Source organism: Eptatretus burgeri, chromosome 10, assembly GCF_056783735.1.
Source record: "Eptatretus burgeri isolate ZD-2024b chromosome 10, Ebu_testis_v1, whole genome shotgun sequence".
Lineage (NCBI taxonomy): Eukaryota > Metazoa > Chordata > Myxini > Myxiniformes > Myxinidae > Eptatretus > Eptatretus burgeri.
Genome location: NC_140970.1, coordinates 52,894,430 through 52,917,702, shown reverse-complemented (window position 1 = coordinate 52,917,702; position 23,273 = coordinate 52,894,430). Strand labels below are relative to the sequence as shown.

Here is a 23,273-nt window from a genome sequence, read left to right as displayed (position 1 = left end):
AGAGGCGACAATCCCCTCATCCTGGTGCACAGCAACATGCAAGAGGCATGTGTTGGTGTCATTGGCAATTTGGGGAGAATGCACACAAGTGTGTTCAGCCTTGCAGTTCTCACAGCCGAGAAATGCCACAACCAGCGATTAGCAACAGGAGTCAATCTGGTGGCCAACAACTAAGTCACTTTATTTTCATCAGTGACAAGAATACCAGCACCCGATTTTTGGTTGACACTGGAACTCAGGTCAAAATTTTACCCCCAGCAGTTATGGACAAATGTAAACCATCTGTATTTACTCTCCAAGCTGTCAACAAATCCACCATTTACACATACGGTGAACAATCGATAACTCTCAATCTTGGTCTGCGGTGTGTTTACCGATGGAGATTTATCATTGCTGATGTATCCATCCCTATCATCGGAGCCAATTTCGTGAAGTATTTTGGATTGTTGGTGGACGTCAAAAACCAAGAGATCATCCACTCTACCACACATCTTTGTGTCAAAGGTATAACTGTGCACGTGCCTTCTGTCAGTCCAATGTTTGTCAAGTCTAACCACATAATCATTGATGCCGTCCTTCAGCAGTACCCACAAATAACTCGGCCAACCTACAGTGAAGCGGTGGTCAAACACTCCACTACTCACCACATTGACACGCGTGGCCTTCCAGTTGCAGCTCACCCTTGTTGACGAGCTCCGGATCGTATGCAATTGCTGAAGTGGAGTTTAGCCATGTGCTTGAGTTGGGCATCATTCGACCTTCAAGCAGCAACTGGTCCTCGCCTTTACATATGGTTCAGAAGAAGACGTCTGGCGATTGGAGGCCCTGTGGTGACTACCGCGCACTGAACAGGAACACAGCACCAGATTTACCCTGAACCACACCTGCAGGATTTTATGTCTTGACGCTGGGGAAAGCAAGTTTTCTCCAAGCTTGACTTGGAGAGAGTGTATCATCAGAATCCAGCCAACGAATGTACACAAGACAGCCATTACCACTCCTTTTGTCCTTTTCGAGTTTGTGCACATGCCCGTTGGGTTACACAATGCAGCACAAACTTTTCAGCGCTTCATCGATGAGGTCATCTGGGGTTTGACTTTCGCTGATACCTTCATTGATGATCTGCTCATAGCCAGCGAGATGATCAAGGAGCATGAACAACATTTATAACTCGTATGCACTCGCTTATCGCAGTATGGCATCATCATAAATCCTGCCAAATGTCAGTTTGGGGTGTCCTCTTTACAATTTTTGGGGCACTTGATTGATGAGCATGGCATTCATCCACTGGCTGACAAGGTCGAGGCAATCCAGTATTATTTGCAGCCAACATCAGTGTGCAAGCTATGGTAGTTTCTGGGCATGGTGAATTTCAACAGGAGATTCATCCCAAACTGTGCAGACCACCTTCATTCGTTAACTGACCTCGTACGACATGGGAAGGAGCCAAAAAGACTTCTGGTTTGGCCCGACGAATGTGCTGATACTTTTACCGCAGTGAAGTCTTCGTGAGCAGAGGCCACAATGATTGTCCATCCTAAGTCAGGTGCACCACTATGTATCATGGTGAATGTGTCAAATGTGGCAGTTGGTGGCGTTTTCCAACAGTATGTGTAAGGGAAGTGGGAGCCCATTTCCTTCTTTTTCAAAAGGTTGCACCGAACAGAGATAAGGTGCAGCACCTTTTGTTGCAAGTTGCTGGTGGTTTACCTCACAATCCACAATTTTTGTCACGCGCTTATAGTCAGTGTAAACACAAAACTGCCGACCCTCAAGCCATTAACGCATGCTTTCCAGACAAAATCTTATCGCTATTCACCAAGAGAGGCCCGATACCTTTACTATATGTCTCAATTTACTACTGATATATGGGTAATTCCACGTAATAATGGACATGAAGCATAAAATTTGAAAATGTATTTTTCAAAAGGATTTCTGTTGGACGGTGTTTAGTTAGGTCTGAATTTTCATAATTTATGCGATATTTATTCCGTGGATGATGTCACGTGATTTGGCGGCCATCTTGAAAGAACTGCCTCAATGTCTTCCAACGGTAAGTCATTCTGTCTTATCATTTTGTCGAAAATATGCCTATTTGATGAATTTTTTTAATCCGAAGTAGTATTCGCTGATGAATATTACTGATATAGGATCAGGCTGTAACTACTCATCAACATATTTGGTCCATTTCTCTCTGTGCCTATAGATCAACATCAACGAGGAATATGCAAGCAATGAGGCTTATACAAGCTGTTGGACAACCAAATGTTCGCTGATGTATGTAAGAGATTGTATAGATATCATAAAATGCACCCAAGCATTGACTATCCAATATGTGATCGCATGGGTTACGTCCGTTACATTTCTGAGTTACGTCCGTCAGTGAATTTTTCAAAATATTTTAACAAACAACAGACAGATCGTATCGTTGGAATATAGAAAGTATGCTACTAATGCTTAGTTTGCTTACCATGAATGAAAGGTATACTACAAATTTGTTATGTCGCAGGATTTAAGAATTGTGCTATGGCCAGTTTTAGCTGTGTCCATTTCGATGTTACGTCCGTTACGCCTCTTGAATGTTGATTTTTGCTTTAGTAGTAGACTACACAGTGGGGTTTGTACCAATATCAGAAAGCCATAGAGACTAATTATGATATGTAATAAAGAAACTCTCTGTAATATGGCCAACCTTTTCAAAATTTCAACATTAGTGATGCAATTTTGGTCTCGATGTTATGTCCGTTACGCTGGAATTACCCATATGTCATGTGAGCGGGAAGGAGAATAATGTAGCTGATGCTCTCTCATGACTCAATATCAACACCATCGACACAACCACCTCCATCAATTTCAACAGGCTTGCCAAGGCACAGCAGGGGACGAGGAACTTCAGTATCTCAGAGCCAGTTCCACATCGCTCGAGTTCAGTGAGGTACCTCTCCCTATCTCTGAAGGCCCTCTTGTCTGTGACTTATCCATTGACACTTCTAATCCAGATGTTCCTATTGAGTTCAGACGGGCCATATTTGATGCTCCACACAATCTATCTCACCCTGGTATCAGGGCAACGCAGCACCTTGTGACAATTTTCTGGTGTGCCATGAACCGCAATGTGAGAAAGTGGTCCAGAGCTGCTTTACAGTTATCCATTCACACCTATTTAATAGATTTCTAATAGTATTGTTCTGCCCTTTTTTTTATAACTTACGAAATCTTTAGATTTCGTAAGTATATTGATGACTTCCGTCCTCTGTGTTTGTTACTTACGAAATCTAAAGATTTCTTAAGTATATTGATGACTTCCGTTTCTGTTTGTTTGTTTGTAGGCACGATAACTCGAACGGAAGAAGCTACCAATGTCAAATTACAGCACGTGATTCAGGAGGGTGATGGCTAGTGCTGATTAGATTTTGGTTAAAATCGGTCAAAGGTCAAGGTCACAGTGAGGTCAAACATAATTCCGTAAATTCACGTGGAGAAATGGAGTATTTTTGCTTCGCTCGACGTTACGAGTTTGTTTTGACTTCGATTTTAATTTTGTCTTCGGTTTTTGCGATCGCTTTGGACGCTTAAAACTCGGCTGTCGAAATTCTGGTAAAAATCGGATGTTTTGGAGACGTTTTAAGATTGTATAAAAATATTTCACTCGAAGCGTCACGGGTCGTCCCATGATGCAGTGCGCTCGAGCAGACGCGTCGTTGAGTTACGTTAAGGTATAATTGCGTGGAGAAATGGAGATTTTTGCTTCGGTCGACGTTATGATTTTTGATGGTTTGATACAGAATCATCGTAGAAACTTCTGGTTTGCGTCGCTACCTTCTCTCGAGACAGCTTTTATTCGACAAGGTCAGAGGTCAAGTTGACGATTTCGTAAGTACCAGTCTATGACTGCTTGTTTGTGCATTTGTGTGTTTGTTACTTACGAAATCTAAAAATTTTGTAAGTATATTGATGACTTCCGTTTCTGTTTGTTTGTTTGTTTGTAGGCATGATAATTCGAGAACGGAAGAAGCAACCAATGTCAAATTACACCACGTGATTCAGGAGGGTGATGGCTAGCGCTGATTAGATTTTGCTCAAAATCGGTCAAAGGTCAAGGTCACAGTGAGGTCAAACATAATTCCGTAAATTAATGTGGAGAAATGGAGATTTTTGCTTCGCTCGACGTTACGAGTTTGTTTTAACTTCGATTTTAATTTTGTCTTCGGTTTTTGCGATCGGTTCGGACGCTTAAAACTCGGTTGTCGAAATTCTGGTAAAAATCGGATGTTTTGGAGACGTTTTAAGATTGTATAAAAAATATTTCACTCTACACATCACGGGTCGTCACGTGATGCAGTGCACTCGAGCAGACGCGTCGTTGACCCACGTAAAGGTTTTGCGTGTGCGCGCTGGATGGTGTTTTCGATAAAGATGGTGTTTAAAAGTCATTTTTTATCCCAATAAAGGTTATCGTCGCATGCCTGACTTGCTAAGCCGTCGGATTATGTAAATATTGTTGGTGGATGGCCGAATATTACGGTTCTGTGACTTTGATAAAATAATGTTGAATAATTGCGTGGAGAAATGGAGATTGTTGCTTCGCTCGACGTTACGAGTTCGTTTTAACTTCGATTTTAATTTTGTCTTCGGTTTTTGCGATCGCTAAGGACGCTTAAAACTCGGTTGTCGAAATTCTGGTAAAAATAGGATGTTTTGGAGACGTTTTAAGATTGTATAAAAAATATTTCACTCGCGCGTCACGGCTCGTCACGTGGTGCAGTGCACTTGAGCAGAGGCGGCGTTGACCACGTAAAGGTTTTGCGTGTGCGCGCTGATGGTGTTTTCGATAAAGATGGTGTTGAAAAGTAATTTTTTATCCCAATAAAGGTTATCGTCGCATGCCTGACTCGCTAAGCCGTTGGATTATGTAAAGATTGTTGGTGTATGGCCGAATATTACGGTTTTGTGACTTTGATAAAATAATTGCGTGGAGAAATGGAGATTTTTGCTTCGGTCGACGTTACGATTTTTGATGGTTTGGTACAGAATCATCAGAGAAACTTCTGGTTTGCATCGCTACCTTCTCGAGAGACAGCTTTTATTAGACAAGGTCAGAGGTCAAGTTGCCGATTTCGTAAGTACCAGTCTGACTGCTTGTTTGTTTGTTTGTTTGTTTGTTTGTAGGCACAATAACTCGAGAACAGAAAAAGCTACCAATGTCAAATTACACCACGTGATTTAGGAGGGTGATGGCTAGTGCTGATTAGATTTTGGTCAAAATCGGTCAAAGGTCAAGGTCACAGTGAGGTCAAACATAATTCCGTAAATTCACGTGGAGAAATGGAGTATTGTTGCTTCGCTCGACGTTACGAGTTCGTTTTAACTTCGATTTTAATTATGTCTTCGGTTTTTGCGATCGCTTCGGACGCTTAATACTCAGTTGTCGAAATTCTGGTAAAAATCGGATGTTTTGCAGACGTTTTAAGATTGTATAAAAAATATTTCACTCGACGCGTCACGGGTCGTCCCATGATGCAGTGCGCTCGAGCAGACTAGTCATTGAGTTACGTTAACGTATAATTGCGTGGAGAAATGGAGATTTTTGCTTCGGTCGACGTTACGATTTTTGATGGTTTGATACAGAATCATCGTAGAAACTTCTGGTTTGCGTCGCTACCTTCTCTCGAGACAGCTTTTATTAGACAAGGTCAGAGGTCAAGTTGACGATTTCGTAAGTACCAGTCTATGACTGCTTGTTTGTGCATTTGTGTGTTTGTTACTTACGAAATCTAAAAATTTTGTAAGTATATTGATGACTTCCGTTTCTGTTTGTTTGTTTGTTTGTAGGCATGATAATTCGAGAACGGAAGAAGCAACCAATGTCAAATTACACCACGTGATTCAGGAGGGTGATGGCTAGCGCTGATTAGATTTTGCTCAAAATCGGTCAAAGGTCAAGGTCACAGTGAGGTCAAACATAATTCCGTAAATTAATGTGGAGAAATGGAGATTTTTGCTTCGCTCGACGTTACGAGTTTGTTTTAACTTCGATTTTAATTTTGTCTTCGGTTTTTGCGATCGCTTCGGACGCTTAAAACTCGGTTGTCGAAATTCTGGTAAAAATCGGATGTTTTGGAGACGTTTTAAGATTGTATAAAAAATATTTCACTCTACACATCACGGGTCGTCACGTGATGCAGTGCACTCGAGCAGACGCGTCGTTGACCCACGTAAAGGTTTTGCGTGTGCGCGCTGATGGTGTTTTCGATAAAGATGGTGTTTAAAAGTCATTTTTTATCCCAATAAAGGTTATCGTCGCATGCCTGACTTGCTAAGCCGTCGGATTATGTAAATATTGTTGGTGGATGGCCGAATATTACGGTTCTGTGACTTTGATAAAATAATGTTGAATAATTGCGTGGAGAAATGGAGATTGTTGCTTCGCTCGACGTTACGAGTTCGTTTTAACTTCGATTTTAATTTTGTCTTCGGTTTTTGCGATCGCTAAGGACGCTTAAAACTCGGTTGTCGAAATTCTGGTAAAAATAGGATGTTTTGGAGACGTTTTAAGATTGTATAAAAAATATTTCACTCGCGCGTCACGGCTCGTCACGTGGTGCAGTGCACTTGAGCAGAGGCGGCGTTGACCACGTAAAGGTTTTGCGTGTGCGCGCTGATGGTGTTTTCGATAAAGATGGTGTTGAAAAGTAATTTTTTATCCCAATAAAGGTTATCGTCGCATGCCTGACTCGCTAAGCCGTTGGATTATGTAAAGATTGTTGGTGTATGGCCGAATATTACGGTTTTGTGACTTTGATAAAATAATTGCGTGGAGAAATGGAGATTTTTGCTTCGGTCGACGTTACGATTTTTGATGGTTTGGTACAGAATCATCAGAGAAACTTCTGGTTTGCATCGCTACCTTCTCGAGAGACAGCTTTTATTAGACAAGGTCAGAGGTCAAGTTGCCGATTTCGTAAGTACCAGTCTGACTGCTTGTTTGTTTGTTTGTTTGTTTGTTTGTAGGCACAATAACTCGAGAACAGAAAAAGCTACCAATGTCAAATTACACCACGTGATTTAGGAGGGTGATGGCTAGTGCTGATTAGATTTTGGTCAAAATCGGTCAAAGGTCAAGGTCACAGTGAGGTCAAACATAATTCCGTAAATTCACGTGGAGAAATGGAGTATTGTTGCTTCGCTCGACGTTACGAGTTCGTTTTAACTTCGATTTTAATTATGTCTTCGGTTTTTGCGATCGCTTCGGACGCTTAATACTCAGTTGTCGAAATTCTGGTAAAAATCGGATGTTTTGCAGACGTTTTAAGATTGTATAAAAAATATTTCACTCGACGCGTCACGGGTCGTCCCATGATGCAGTGCGCTCGAGCAGACTAGTCATTGAGTTACGTTAACGTATAATTGCGTGGAGAAATGGAGATTTTTGCTTCGGTCGACGTTACGATTTTTGATGCTTTGATACAGAATCATCGTAGAAACTTCTAGTTTGCGTCGCTACCTTCTCTAGAGACAGCTTTTATTAGACAAGGTCAGAGGTCAAGTTGACGATTTCGTAAGTACCAGTCAATGACTGCTTGTTTGTTTGTTTGTAGGCACGATAACTCGAGAACAGAAGAAGCTACCAATGTCAAATTGCACCACGTGATTCAGGAGGGTGATGGCTCGTGTTGATTAGATTTTGATCAAAATCGGTCAAAGGTCAAGGTCACAGTGAGGTCAAATATTCGATTTTTGATGGTTTGGTACAGATAACTCGAGAACGGAAGAAGCTGCCAATGTCAAATTACACCACGTGATTCAGGAGGGTGGTGGCTAGCGCTGATTATATTTTGGTCAAAATCGGTTAAAAGTCAAGGTCAGAGTGAGGTCAAACATCCAAAACATTCGATTTTTGATGGTTTGGTACAGAATCATCGAATAAATTTCTGGTTTGCTTCGCTACCTTCTCGAGAGACAGCTTTTATTAGACAAGGTCAGAGGTCAAGTTGACGATTTCGTAAGTACCAGTCTATGACTGCTTGTTTGTTTCTTTGTGTGTTTGTTTGTAGGCATGATAACTCGAACGGAAGAAGCAACCAATGTCAAATTACACCACGTGATTCAGGAGGGTGATGGCTAGCGCTGATTAGATTTTGTTAAAAATCGGTCAAAGGTCAAGGTCACAGTGAGGTCAAACATAATTCCGTAAATTCATGTGGAGAAATGGAGTATTTTGCTTCGCTCGACGTTACGACTTTGTTTTAACTTCGATTTTAATTTTGTCTTCGGTTTTTGCGATCTCTGAGGACGTTTAAAACTCGGTTGTCGAAATTCCGGTAAAAATTGGATATTTTGGAGACGTTTTAAGATTGTATAAAAAAATATTTCACGGGTCGTCACGTGGTGCGCGCTCGAGCAGAGGCGGCATTGAGTCACGTAATGGTTTTCCGTGTGCGCGCTGAGGGTGTTTTCGATAAAGATGGTGTTTAAAAGTCACTTTTTTATCCCAATAAAGGTTATCGTCGCATGCCCGACTCGCTACGCCGTCGGATTATGTAAAGATTGTTGGTGAATGGCCGAATATTACGATTTTGTGACTTTGATAAAATAATATTAAATAATTGCGTGGAGAAATGGAGATTTTTGCTTCGGTTGACGTTACGATTTTTGATGGTTTGGTGCAGAATCATCGTAGAAACTTCTGGTTTGCGTCGCTACCTTCTCCAGAGACGGCTTTTATTAGACAAGGTCAGAGGTCAAGTTGACGATTTCGCAAGTACCAGTCTATGACTGCTTGTTTGTTTGTGTGTTTGTTTGTAGGCACGATAACTCGAGAACGGAAGAAGCTACCAATGTCAAATTACACCACGTGATGAGGAGGGTGATGGCTAGCGCTGATTAGACTTTGATCAAAATCGGTCAAAGGTCAAGGTCACAGTGAGGTCAAACATTCGATTTTTGATGGTTTGGTACAGACTCATCCTATAAATTTCTAGTTTGTGTCGCTACCTTCTCTCGAGACAACTTTTATTAGACAAGGTCAGAGGTCAAGTTGACGATTTCGTAATACCAGTCTATGACTGCTTGATTATTTATTTATTTATAATACAATATTGAGGCTTGTATAAGAGCTAACACACAGAACGTATAACAAAGGGAGCAGGAGACAAGAGGGGTTGGAGAGAGAAGCACAAAACAGTGGGGAACAGAAACAGGAGATCGGTGGAAAGGAGAGGGATGGGGCACAGTACACGGGTAAACAAGATGGACACTCCAGCGACATTCAAGAAGGCCTGGACCTGGAGGAAAGAGTGGAATTGAAGAGTGTGGGAGTTTGTTCCAGAGGTGGGAAAAAGAGGAATGAAAGAGTGAATTTTATGAGAAGCACGCGTTTCTGTATTAAAGTAGTGATTTCGAACAAAATTGGGGACAGAAAAACCTAATGTGTTCCTGCATTGGCAAATTATACACTTTTTGCATGAATAGGGTTTCTTGTGTAAAATGTGTTTTGCACAGAACAAGCTGCAATGCACAATATTTGTTGAAAAACGCACGTTTTTGCATTAGAATTGTGATTTGCAACAAAAATTGGAGTCACAACAAACTAATGTGTTGTTTAAAATGCTTGTTTTAGGGTATACGAGGCAGTTTTTGCATAAATAAGGTTGATTGTGTAAAATGTGTTGTTTTACTGAGTCCAAGCTAAAACACTATTTGATGAAAAAAAAAAAAAAGCCTTTCTGCATTGGAGTTGTGATTGGAAACAAAATTGTGGTCAGATCAAGCTTATGGGTTGTTACAAATACCTGTATTAAGCAAATCAGACCGTTTTTACCTGAATGAGGTTCTTGTGTATAATGTGTTGTTTTGCTGAGAACACGCTAAAATACACTATTTAATGAAAAACATGCGCTTCTGCATTAGAATAGTGATTTAGAACAAAAAACGGGGTCAGAGCAACGTAATTTATTGTTAAAAACGTTTGTATTGGCAAATTACACCGTTTTTGCATGAATAAGGTTTCTTGTGTTAAATATACTATTTTCCTTAGGACAAGATAAAATACACAATATTTGATTAAAACAAACAAACCAAAAAAACCAGCTGTTTCTGCATTAGAATAGTGATTTAGAACAAAAAACGGTGAGAACAACTGAATGTGTTGTTAAAAACATTTGTACTGTATTGTTAAATTGGACGGTTTTTGCATGAATAAGGTTTCTTGTGTAAAATGTATTTTTGCTTCGTACAAGCTAAAATACACACAATTTGAAAAATAAAAATATAAAAACGCGCATTTCTGCATTATATTTAAAACAAAAGTGGGGTCAGATAAAACAAATGTGTTGTTAAAAACAATTTTATTAGGCATACGCGAGAGGATCGGCTTGCTACGCTTGCCTCTCAACATGTCGTTGCGGAGATTGATGACAGATTTGCTGTGTTGTCATGATTTACACAAATCGTAATACAAACATTTCTTTTCTATAAATTTATTTGTAATACTGGTGATGTATGTATTTGAAATTTATTTGTGATTTAAGAAGGTCCAAGTCATCTAAATTGTCGAGGGTCTAAGCTGTCTAATCTGTCTTGAGAATGTAAGGGGTTTAAAGGATCTTGGAGGTATTTTGGGTTTTCAGGGTCCTCAGGGTCTTTTGGTTATTCTGGGATTTTTGTGTCTTTTGGGATCTTTGGTCTTCAGGGACTTTTTGGTCTTCAGGATCTTTTTGGATATTCGGGGACTTTTGGGCGTTTTGGGACTTTTGGGGTCTTCAGGTCTTCAGGGAATTTTGGGTCTTTAGGAACTTTTGCGTCTTCAGTGTCTTTTCGGTTTTCGAGATCTTTTGGGTCTTCAGGGTATTTTGGGTCTTCAAGGTCTTTTGGGTCTTTGCAGTGTTTTCGGCATTTTGGGTTTTTTATTGAGTGAATAATGTTTATTGTGTAAAATGCATTGCTTTGCTTCGTAATCCAAGGTAAAATACACACTATTTGATGAAAAACATGTTTCTGCATGACAACAGTTATTTAAAACAAAACATGGGGACAGACAGGACAGCATTAGAATAATGATTAAAAACGAAATATCGGTCAGATCAAGCTAATGTGTTGTGAAAAAGTCGGATTCGGCAAATTAGACCGTTTTTACATGAATAAGGTTTATTGTGTAAAATGTATTGTTTTGCTTAGAACAAGCTAAAATGTATACAATTTTATGAGGAGCATGCATTTCTGTACGAGAATAGTGATTTAGAACAAAAAACGGGGTAATAACAACTGAAGTGTTGTTAACGCTTGTACACCCAGACCCCTACATTCGTGGTTGAAAATTTGTGATATGCTCCTATTTTGTGTATTGTAGCTTTGTGGGATAAATATAGTTTTGCAGGACATCTCACCAAGTGCACTTTAGTTTGCTTGTACTGAGCAAAACAACAAATTTTACACAATAAACCTTATTCATGCAAAAACGGTCTAATATGCCTAAGATTCCATGAAGATATTTTTAAAGGTTTACATAAAACATTCTTTTAAAAATAATTTCTTCTTCAAAAAAGTTAATTCTTCAAAAACCTTAGATGGTGGATTTGTTGAACGATTTATTCAACACATTGGTGTCCCCGAGGCTTGGAAAAGTGTGTGAAGTTTCCCCTTAATCTTTCTAGCTGTTCTGGAGGAGAGGGTTTTTAAAGGTTTACTGCATTCTTCAAAAAAAAATCATTTATTCTTCAAAAAAATGTTTATGCTTCAAAATAAAAAAAATATAACATAATTACAGGTGTCACATTTTTTTGGAAATTATTTGTGTGTGAACAAACACCCCTTATCCCCAAAGCTTGGGGAATATGAATGTGAAGTTTCCCCTTGATATGTCTGTGTATAGTAGGCCACTGCAGATCACTCCTGAACAAAACGTGCATCACCTCATTTCTTCTGCATGGGTCGTAATCAAAACATACCTTTATTTCATGAAAGGAGATGCATTGTTCAGTCTTTAAATGTACACCAGAGGCTTAAAGCTTAAAGCCCTAGGCCTGAAGCTTACAAGTAATGACCAAAATGGCGAATTTCCAGTTAAAATTGTGGGTGGAGGCAGGCAATCCAAGTTCTGCCCCGGACAGATGGAGCTACAGAGCAATGGGCGTAGAATATTATAGTGGATGATATGCACAATAATGCGTGCATTTCACGTGTCTGATGGATGCAAATTGTTCATGAATAATGAATCTGCTTACGTATTTAGTGTTGCGACTCCTCAAAATATCAGTTGTTGTAATCACCACATAAATGTGTGACAATGCAGTTCTGCAATATCAGTGTGGAACCCCTGATACATTGCGCTCGGTGACATTCTTCATTCACACTCACAATTCAAGAAAAAAAGTGCTTGGATTTGTTGTCCATTTTCAGGAGAGAAACTTAACTAAAGCTCATGAAGGGACTTTTACATGCATCACACTGACAGAACAAGGACATTAGGAGACATATCAGTGAACATATGAGGCCGAAGCACAAGGCGTGCTGCTCTCACATCACATAGACGTCAGTGGCTTTGGGGCTTGTTTGTAAGGCCAAAAAATAAAACATTTGTTTCCGATTGCATGGCCAAAAAAAATTGGGTAGGTAGGTGGGGAATTTTTTTTTTGACAATTTTTTTTGCCATGAATACATTCATATAACTCGATTAAAAATGTTTATTTTCCTTGGTGGTGGTTGTGGTGGTGCACTCGACTTCCTAAAATGCACTTTATTCTGTCTTAAATTTCTCTACATATTTAACAGTGCATGCATGCTGAAAATATGCATATATATATATATATATATATATATATATATATATATATATATATATATATATATATATATATATGTATTGTTGTGGTTACCAGATTCGCAAACCACCATTCAGGTCCCTTAGGTGAGGTATCTCGGTAAGTGCATGTGTAGTTAGGCCCAGGCCCGTTGTCTGGTGGGAATACATGTCATTTATGCGAGCTGCGACTCTTCAGGATAGCCGTTTTTCTTTTACTATCTTTATTTTGGACCAACCGCCATGATCACAACCACAACATCAACCACCAACCACAACCACCGCTTCACCACAACCGCCACGACCTTCCCGTCACACCTCGCCACCGTAGCATCGCCACCGTTCTTGCCCCGCTGTGGGTACCGGTGTTGGACTCATGCAGAACGCGCGTCGAACAGCGTGTACAAAACCACGGATTTTCTGCTTCAAAAGCGGATCAAAAACGACACACGCCCACTTTTTGCCGTCCAATCGGTGAGCGAGGGGCGATTTGGCCCCACCTCCAGAACGATCGATATATGCAAAATTTGTGGATCAAAAGCCTTCACGCCCACTTTTTCTCGGGCCAATGGGGAGCGAGGTGAAAGGTCAAAGGGAGGGGGTCAAAGGCGAAGTTACGGGGGGATAAAAGGACGGTGTTCGTCAGTCAGAGAAAGAAAGAGTCGGAGGGTGGAGAGTCGGAGAGTCCAGAGGCGGAGAGTAGGAGAGTCGGAAGCAGGAGAGTCGGAAGCAGAGGGTCAAGACTTCGCGGGCGGTGGAGCTGCTCGTCGTGTGCGTTGGAGTCGGAACGGAGGGGACGGAGCTGTGGAAAGGCGGCGACACCAGACGAGGGGGTGCTCGCGTCGTGCAGGAAGCTGCACCCGAGGGAGGCCGACAGCGCGACCTGGCCGAGGTGGAGACGCTCGTCGCATATAATAAAGATCCTCTATACCCCGAGCATCAGCAACCCCCTCCTGTTTCCCCCCGCGCTGAGATAGTGCGACCAAGGGGGCCCCGTTCCCACCCCCTACCAGACACCGTCCACGAGGCCCGCGGGTTGCGGGGCCATCGCCGCTCCGCGTCTCATCACCAGACGGGTAGGCCCGACCCGGTCTCGGCCCCAGGCCTACCTCATTCTTGGGGTATTTCTTTTCCTTGGTTTTGGGTATGTGTTGTCGGCGCCGTCTGTGAAGTAGAATTGTATAAGTGTTGCCGTGTGCTCGGTAGTCGGTATTAGCTCTGCACTGTGTTTTCACTTTTATGTTTGCTTTTTGTGTAAATGGAATTGTTTTCTTTTTTGTGTGCATTTGGTGGAATTGTATTTGTGTGCTTCCCGTGTGCCGAGAATAAACGTGCTTTATTGTTGAACTGTTCTCCCGCTTCGCTTCGTCTTTTCCCCCATTGAACCCTCATCTTGCTTCACGTAAAGGGTTGGTAGTGGGCTGAGTACGCCCGATAATTAATCGAACCGTCGAGGTCGACGATAACACCGCTCGGTTATTCTGATAGTACGGAACGGGTCGCTTAAGTGGCCCGTGTCCGAAGTCGACCTGCGGCGAGGTGCGATCGCCCGGTCTACCCTCCGCGTGGGTACTTAGGTAGTTCGAATTTGGCGAGCAACCCTATCCCACGCGGGGGCTGATTGGCTCGATCGCGGTGAGACCGAAAGGTCCACCCGTGACTGGTTCCCGGCGTTAGTCCGAGAGGGTCACGACTGGATTGTCCGTCCGGTGGGCGACGTGCCGCGATTCGAGTTACGTGGCCGTCGCACGCCGGCGGGCGAAGACCGCAACACTGGTGTCAGGAGTGGGATACAAATTCATCGCCCTCGCGGCACTGGTATCGGAGAACAGGAAGACGGGCGCTCCTGTCTCCGGCTAAATTTACGGGAATCGGTCCAGGGGTGAGAAAAGCGACCCCCGATTCCCTCCAAATTACGAGCGAGCAAATTAACCCTTCACGAGAAGCAAGATGGCCTCTCAAGGCGAGCGGGAGCCGGGGGTATTATAAATGGATGTAGAATGTGTAGAATCCATGATGCAGGATGGAATCCCGAGCAGGAAATGTTGATTGTGCAGGAACACGGACTCGCCCAACTGAACCCAGGGCCCGAGGTGGGTGCGGCAGCGGCCGCGGTGTATGACACCTCCCCCCTCTCCACCAAAACCCTTCCCCAACCCTTGCCGAAACGACTCAGCTGAGTGCATCCAACATGGCTCAGCTATGCGCTATGCTGGCGGTAATGAACGGAAAGATGAATGCGAAAATGATCGAAAAAATGGATGCAAACACAAACGAAATGAAAGACATGAACAAGCAAATGAATGAAGTGAAAACGACGATGGATGCGAATACACAACACATGAACGAGAAGATGGATACAAATACAAATGAAATGAAAAACGAAATGAACAAGCAAATAAACGGAATGGAAGCAAACATGAAGGAAGAAATGAAAAAGCTGCGGGGTGAGACGCAGAACATGGGCCGAAGCCTGCAGGCGGGCATGAAGGCCGTGACCGGGGAGATAAAAATGGCGACTCCACGTGTGGGAGCAAACGAGCTGGGTGGGGGTGCAACGGCTGACAGGCCCGCGGTGGAGGCGGGTAAAAAATAATTCGTGGAACGTGTTGGGCGAGGGTCGTGACGATGACCGAAAGGGAAAAATTAAATGGGGAGACCAAAACGTGTGAGACGAGACACGAGGTGACGACAACAGAAATAATAGTTGAGACAAAGGGAGGTAAAGGGTGAAGAGTTGGCAGAGACACGGGAGATGGGAACGATAGAGGGAAGACTACACGATGAAGACGGGGTAAGTGACGCGCACACACACACGGAGGTAGTGGAGGATAATGGGGGTGAGCTCGCGGAGCGTGTAGGGACCCGGTGCGAGCAGCGGGATGGCCTCCTCCAGGAACGAGGGGAGGGAGTATGCCCCCTTGAGGCGAGTCACGACCAGGTGAGTTCGGTCGTGTTTTGCGAGGTTGAGGGGACGAGTGCTGTGGACGGGTGCACGGAGAGCTTGGGGGGTATAGAGGCCCCGGAGACCCTTGTGGGGACACGAATCCCCAGTGTGGTTGTCCCTGTGTGTGTGGTGCAAGGCGTGAGTGCGTCCCCGTGTGTGGAAGCGACCCCGTGTGTGAGTGGTGTGAGTGGTATGGTGCCAGAGTGCGTGCTTCCCAGCACGCCGAGTGTGAATGGGGCACCGTGTGTGAGTGAGGCCGTGTGTGTGAGTGAAACGGCCAGTATGAGTGAGGCACCACGTGTGAGTGGTGTGGTGGCGATGGTGCCGGAGTACGTGCTTCCCAGCACACCGTGTGTGGATGAGGCACGGAGTGCGAGTGAGGCACCGCGGGTTAGTGCCCCCGCGTGTATGAGTGAGGCACGGTGTGTGGATGAGGTACCGCGGGTGAGTGCCCCCGCGTGTGTGGATGAGGCACGGAGTGCGAGTGAGGAACCGCGGGTGAGTGCCCCCGCACGCGTGAGTGAACGGCCGTGTGCAAGGTCGCTGTGTGCCAGGGAGACCGTGTGTGTGAGAGAGCGGTATGAGAGGGAGATGTCGGTTGGCATGCGGGAGCACGCAGCCGCGTCTCCCGGTGTGAATGTGATGGAGTGGACTGTGTGCGTCGTAACACGCAGGTGTGCGTGGGTTGAATGGCGACGACGAAGGCGACAGAGGAAAGGAAGCCGAGTAGCGGCTGTGGTTGTTTCGAGCACCGTGCCGGGTTCACCCAGCAGTGAGCACGCGGTTCGTGCTGTGCAACGCACGAGACCGCCACGTGCTCGCTTGCGGGAGTGAAGTCCCGGTCCGGAAACGCACGCGGTGGATTTGCCGATCCCGCGGACGGACAAAGTTTAGGCAGGTAAATGGATTTGGACCGGACGGGTTCTCCACGCGATCGTGTGTGTTAAGCTCCAACGGGCAAAGCACATGTGTTCGCGTGGGGAACCCCTCGAGACGTGGGGCTTGTGGTTTTTTTTGCGCACGGTGACGTCATGGCTGCACGTGTGGTTGGAATCCGGCAGGAGGGGTATCTCTGCCGGATGGTCCCGTCCAAAGAGGGACGAGGAACACGTGCAGCTGCATGACTTCACGGGCAGGTGCAAAGTGCGCGAGCTCTGAGTTGCCGCGCAGGTGCTGCGCATGGGAAAAAAAAAAAAGCAAGCCTCACTTTCGGGTGTACAGGATTCCTGGGCAAGGGGTGAAAGACCCCCTTACCCTGGGCACAGGATGGAAACTAGTTAGGGGGAAGGGTTAGCTTAGCTAGACCGACTCCATGGGGCAGGGGTAAGTCCTCATGGAGTCCGTGGAATGGATTAGTTAGAGGGATTGTAGCCAGATTTAGGATGGGAAAATGGGAAATGATTTTTGATGATTTGGAACAGAGACAGACTTTGAGTGTGTAGAGTTGACGTAGTTTAGCTACGTAGTGTTAAAAGGAACGTGCTGTAGTTTAAGGGACGACGTGGGAGCACGAGTTAGTTAGGGGAGGTAGTTAGGAGGATGGCAGAGTTCGGTGGTGAGTGTGTTGAAGAGTTGGAGAGTTGTGAGGTGAGTACTTGTTGAGTGAGTGAGGCCAGCGGGTCTGTGTGTATGGAGTGAATGGGGAATGCATGGTGCGATGAGTGATTGGGGGGAGGAGTGACTCCCGCCCAAGGGACCCCCGGGGTCAGTGTAGAGTGAGTTAGCTGGGTTAGTCAAATTGAAAAATGGAGGTCGTTTTGTTGTTGGTGGGAAAGTAGGCTCGAGACCCATTTGGAGGGGTGCAGGAGCCCTGTTGACGGGCTTGGGAGCGTGGCTGCGAAAGGTGAGTATCGCTGAGTGGGTACCCCGGGCACCAGGCCAGTCGGCCGCGGTAGGCCATGGGCCCATGGGGGGCCGGGATAGAGTAGTGGGCACGGGTGCGCCTGCTTGGTGCGGGGGCCCGGGGCGCCATTAGCCGCGTGGGCAGTGCAGTGGGCACGGGTGACCCTCGGAAAGGGGCCTGGGAGGCCGGCCTGCCACGTGTGCGTTTCAGGGGAGGTGCCATGGGGGGCACTCCCCGGTGTTAGGGAGCTGGTAGGCTCGGAGGCAGTGTAGTGCCCGGGGGTGCCATAGCGGGAGATTCGGCAGAGGGTCGTGCCTGCCAAAGGGAGCCACGTGTCCCAGCCAGGAGACCGTGTGAGGGCACGGAGAGAAAATTGGGGGGCGAGGCCCGAAATTGTAAGGACACCAACACAGGCTACGGGAATTTGGGTTTATAGAACCAATAGTTTAAGCGAGAGGCGCTTGTTGAAAGCCCCGGGGTAGTTTAAGAGTTAATGGTTAGGGTAGATTAGGAGATGTACCCCTCCGCACCATCCATCCCCTCGCTGTCGTTGTGGGCCGCTGGACCCACTTGGTGTTAAGATCGCCGAACTCTGGGGAGGCCATTCTGAGGCTTGAGTTGGGCCTCGACACAGGACGTTAGCTCTCCCTTGTTCCCCTCCGGGGAAGTAGGCTAGGTGACAGAATAGGTTAGCCGAACAAGGACGATAAAGGGGGTTAGGGGACGATTTATAGTGGGGAAGTAAAAATAAAAACAATAAAAAAATAAGTTGGGGCTAAATTGGGGTTTGACAAATTAAGGGAGTGGGTATGTACAGTGACAGGCAAAGGCGATAGGTTGGGAGGGAGACAGGTAGGTAGGTCCGAGCCCGCCTTCCAAGTGGCCAGCACCACCGCACTCCCTCCACCAACCTCCACTGAACGGCAAAGGCTGGCCAACTTCATCGGCTGGCCGTGTTTTGCTTCAAGGCGGAGGCCGGCCAACTTCATCGGCAGCTGTGTGCTACAAGGCCTGTGCCGGCCAGTTCATCTGCTGGCTGTTTTTCTTCGAGGCCTGTGCCGGCCTGGTTCTGCGGGCTGTGTTTGCCTGCAGCGGCCTTATTCTGCGGGCTGAGTTTGCCTGCTCACCTTTGCCATGCCATGCCCACTGCCCACGTTCACCAGCCCCGTTCAATTTTTGCTTTGCCCCCCCCTGTTCATTTCCATGTGCGCCAGGATCCGCAAGGCAACAGTTTGCAAGCTGCGAGAACTGCCCTGTTGGCAGCTACAACACGGGCCTGCAGTGGCGGCCCGTGCACCGTGTTTGCGTTCATGCATCCATTCGTTGTGCTCATTGCGTGTGCCACTTGAGCTGGCACGGAGACTGCGTTTGTGCAGCCCATGCACCGTTGTGGTTCACTGCGTTCAGTTCAAAAGGGAAGGCCTTGGACTGCGTGTGAGCAGCCAGCCACGTTCCCTGTCACCTGCATTGTTTGAGTCAGAGACTGCATGTGGGCAGCCTGGCTCCCTGCTAACTGCTTTTCTTTTGCAGAGTTCAATGATCCTGGGCCATGGTTTAGTGTAAAATTTGTAAGTTAAGGTTAAGATGTACTGTACATATGAGTGCGCCCCCGGCATGTTTGTCTTAGCGCCGGCAATTTTATTTAAGTCGTCCGTGTGAGTGAGTTTGTTTAGATAGTTACGCAGCCCTCAGGTTATTTATTTTGGGGACACGAATACCATGAATGTCGCACTCAGGGATCCGTAGGTAAAGTGTACTAGGGGAAAACTACACATGATGGCACACGAAAATTTCACGACTCGGGACGAGTCTGTAAAAAGGGAAGGGGGTAGTGTTGTGGTTACCAGATTCGCAAACCACCATTCAGGTCCCTTAGGTGAGGTATCTCGGTAAGTGCATGTGTAGTTAGGCCCAGGCCCGTTGTCTGGTGGGAATACATGTCATTTATGCGAGCTGCGACTCTTCAGGATAGCCGTTTTTCTTTTACTATCTTTATTTTGGACCAACCGCCATGATCACAACCACAACATCAACCACCAACCACAACCACCGCTTCACCACAACCGCCACGACCTTCCCGTCACACCTCGCCACCGTAGCATCGCCACCGTTCTTGCCCCGCTGTGGGTACCGGTGTTGGACTCATGCAGAACGCGCGTCGAACAGCGTGTACAAAACCACGGATTTTCTGCTTCAAAAGCGGATCAAAAACGACACACGCCCACTTTTTGCCGTCCAATCGGTGAGCGAGGGGCGATTTGGCCCCACCTCCAGAACGATCGATATATGCAAATTTGTGGATCAAAAAGCCTTCACGCCCACTTTTTCTCGGGCCAATGGGGAGCGAGGTGAAAGGTCAAAGGGAGGGGGTCAAAGGCGAAGTTACGGGGGGATAAAAGGACGGTGTTCGTCAGTCAGAGAAAGAAAGAGTCGGAGGGTGGAGAGTCGGAGAGTCCAGAGGCGGAGAGTAGGAGAGTCGGAAGCAGGAGAGTCGGAAGCAGAGGGTCAAGACTTCGCGGGCGGTGGAGCTGCTCGTCGTGTGCGTTGGAGTCGGAACGGAGGGGACGGAGCTGTGGAAAGGCGGCGACACCAGACGAGGGGGTGCTCGCGTCGTGCAGGAAGCTGCACCCGAGGGAGGCCGACAGCGCGACCTGGCCGAGGTGGAGACGCTCGTCGCATATAATAAAGATCCTCTATACCCCGAGCATCAGCAACCCCCTCCTGTTTCCCCCGCGCTGAGATAGTGCGACCAAGGGGGCCCCGTTCCCACCCCTGCCAGGCACTGTCCACGAGGCCCGCGGGTTGCGGGGCCATCGCCGCTCCGCGTCTCATCACCAGACGGGTAGGCCCGACCCGGTCTCGGCCCCAGGCCTACCTCATTCTTGGGGTATTTCTTTTCCTTGGTTTTGGGTATGTGTTGTCGGCGCCGTCTGTGAAGTAGAATTGTATAAGTGTTGCCGTGTGCTCGGTAGTCGGAATTAGCTCTGCACTGTGTTTTCACTTTTGTGTTTGCTTTTAGTGTAAATGGAATTGTGTTTTCTTTTTTGTGTGCATTTGGTGGAATTGTATTTGTGTGCTTCCCGTGTGCCGAGAATAAACGTGCTTTATTGTTGAACTGTTCTCCCGCTTCGCTTCGTCTTTTCCCCCATTGAACCCTCATCTTGCTTCACGTAAAGGGTTGGTAGTGGGCTGAGTACGCCCGATAATTAATCGAACCGTCGAGGTCGACGATAACACCGCTCGGTTATTCTGATAGTACGGAACGGGTCGCTTAAGTGGCCCGTGTCCGAAGTCGACCTGCGGCGAGGTGCGATCGCCCGGTCTACCCTCCGCGTGGGTACTTAGGTAGTTCGAATTTGGCGAGCAACCCTATCCCACGCGGGGGCTGATTGGCTCGATCGCGGTGAGACCGAAGGTCCACCCGTGACTGGTTCCCGGCGTTAGTCCGAGAGGGTCACGACTGGATTGTCCGTCCGGTGGGCGACGTGCCGCGATTCGAGTTACGTGGCCGTCCGCACGCCGGCGGGCGCGAAAATCCGCAACAATATATACATATATATATATATATATATATATATATATATATATATATATATATATATATATATATATATATAAGTTTAACAGCAAGTCTATTGCACCACCATCACCACTGTCACCATAATCACCATCACCACCACAATAGGTGAAACTAACCGTGAAAAGACCGATCCACAAAGCAGTCCTCATATGCGTTTGACTCGGGCGCCGCCATTTTTAAACTCTCACTTACGTAACACGCGGGATTCGAAATGGCAGCGCCCGAGTCAAACGCGCCTGAGTCCAAATTGTCAACAAAAATCGTAGGGTCGCATATAAAAGCAATGGGTCGATAGGAAACCGGAAACACTCCTTTTTAGGTCATCTCTACAGAGATGACCAAATAAAGCCGGACCAAATGTCTGTCCGTACGTCCGTCCGTATGTCCGTCCATCAACAATTTTTCTTTCCGATCTTGATGAAACTTGGTATGTGAGTAGAAGTCGATGAGTGTTGCACAACGATATAACTTTTGTCCGGGATCAAGGTCAGGGTCAAGGTCACGAGGCCACGTAAGTTATAAAAAAATCGCCATTTTCAAAACCTATCTAGTCTGCCATTCTACAAGATATTCGGCAACTGTTTAATGATTATGATAGTAAAAAATATTATCTTGTATCTAACCAGACAGATTTTTGAATTTCCTTCCCGTTTGATCGTCACGTGATCTGGAAGATGGCCAAAAACGCCGATGCGATTCGCAAAGAAGAAAGGAAGGAGAAATGAAATATAAATATAAAACACATTTTTAGCCTTTTATATTTATACATTTTCCACCGAAGGTGCAAAGGTTTCAAAACCCGAAATGTAAACGTCGGCATTTATTTTCAAAATATAATTTCGTGCGCGCGCCCCAAAATGCCGAGTCATCTTTAACCAAACTGTGCAGTTCGAGCTGCGCAGTAGAACTGCGCAGGAGTCTTCGGTCATAACTGAAAATTGAGAACTTGTGGTATTATAGAGATGACCGTCACCCCCACACCGGGGTAATTTTTTAATTCCAGTTCTTATGGATAGATATCATCATGAAGCTGATCAGATACAAACCCATCATTAATTGCTCGTAAATCATCAATGAATTGAAAGATGTTTCGACAACTTCACGCAGTTGTTAGTTCATTTCTGCACATGTTCTGTACCCAATCAGACTCGTATATGTGCAAGAACAAATATTTAAAGAAAGGGGCTGGATCTGAACCCATGGGTATATCCACACTGTCTGCTGGAGTACCTTGTTGCCAAGTGGAAAGAAACTGTTGTTTTTGAGAAATCTAAAACTTCCTTTCAGTTTATTTTTTGAAAAACAACATGAATATTGATTTTCCTTTATAGAGCAATTTTATCTTTTTTTGATAGACTTTAATGTATACTTTACTAGTAGTAATGTCCGGCGTTGCTCGGGCGAGCAATAAAGCCCGGTGTTGTCCGGGCTTTCTTGCAAATTTTCTGAATAGCTGTTAGCGGTTAGGGATAGGGTTAGCTGTTAGGGTTAGTGTTAGGGTAGCTAGCCCTAACCCGAACAGCTTGGAATAGCGGAGGTAAACAGCGCCCGGGGCAAAGTGGAAATTTGCGTCCCCCGTAGGCCTTAAACTTGAGTGGATTTGAATGGAAAATCCCATAAGGGATATCGATTTATCGATTTTTTTTTCGAATATCGGAAGTGTTATGGAAAAAAATTATAGCCAATGACCTAAGTTGGACCAAAAGCCATAATCGTACCGAATTTGAATGGAATCCGTTGGAGTTTGTGAAAATGCATCAAAACGAATTTTGAGGGGCCTCTTAAGACAATAATATCATTAGTATATGTGCCAAATCTTGTTTCATTTCATGCAGTACCAAAAATCTGATGGTGGAACAAAGAAAGGGGCGTGCCGAAATATTAATATAGATTACCTCCTGCAAATGTTTTATTTAACGCTCTGTTCAATGCGCTTACGAGCTTGTCATGTGGAATGTTTGTGTATAATGTAGAAACATCATAAGTTGATAGACATTTAGCCTTACCCTTGTTGTTTATGTTGTGGAGAGTGTCGATTACAGGTTTGGAATTATCGATGATTCAGAATTTTTTAATACCAGAATAAAACCTCACCTTTTTGTGGCTT

General features: G+C 45.5%; 1 protein-coding gene across 1 annotated transcript in view; it reads left to right on the top strand.

The window, feature by feature from the left end:
* LOC147018576 (uncharacterized) overlaps positions 1 to 23,273 on the top strand; it is a 45,170-nt gene that overhangs the window by 11,803 nt on the left and 10,094 nt on the right. The window lies entirely within an intron of this gene.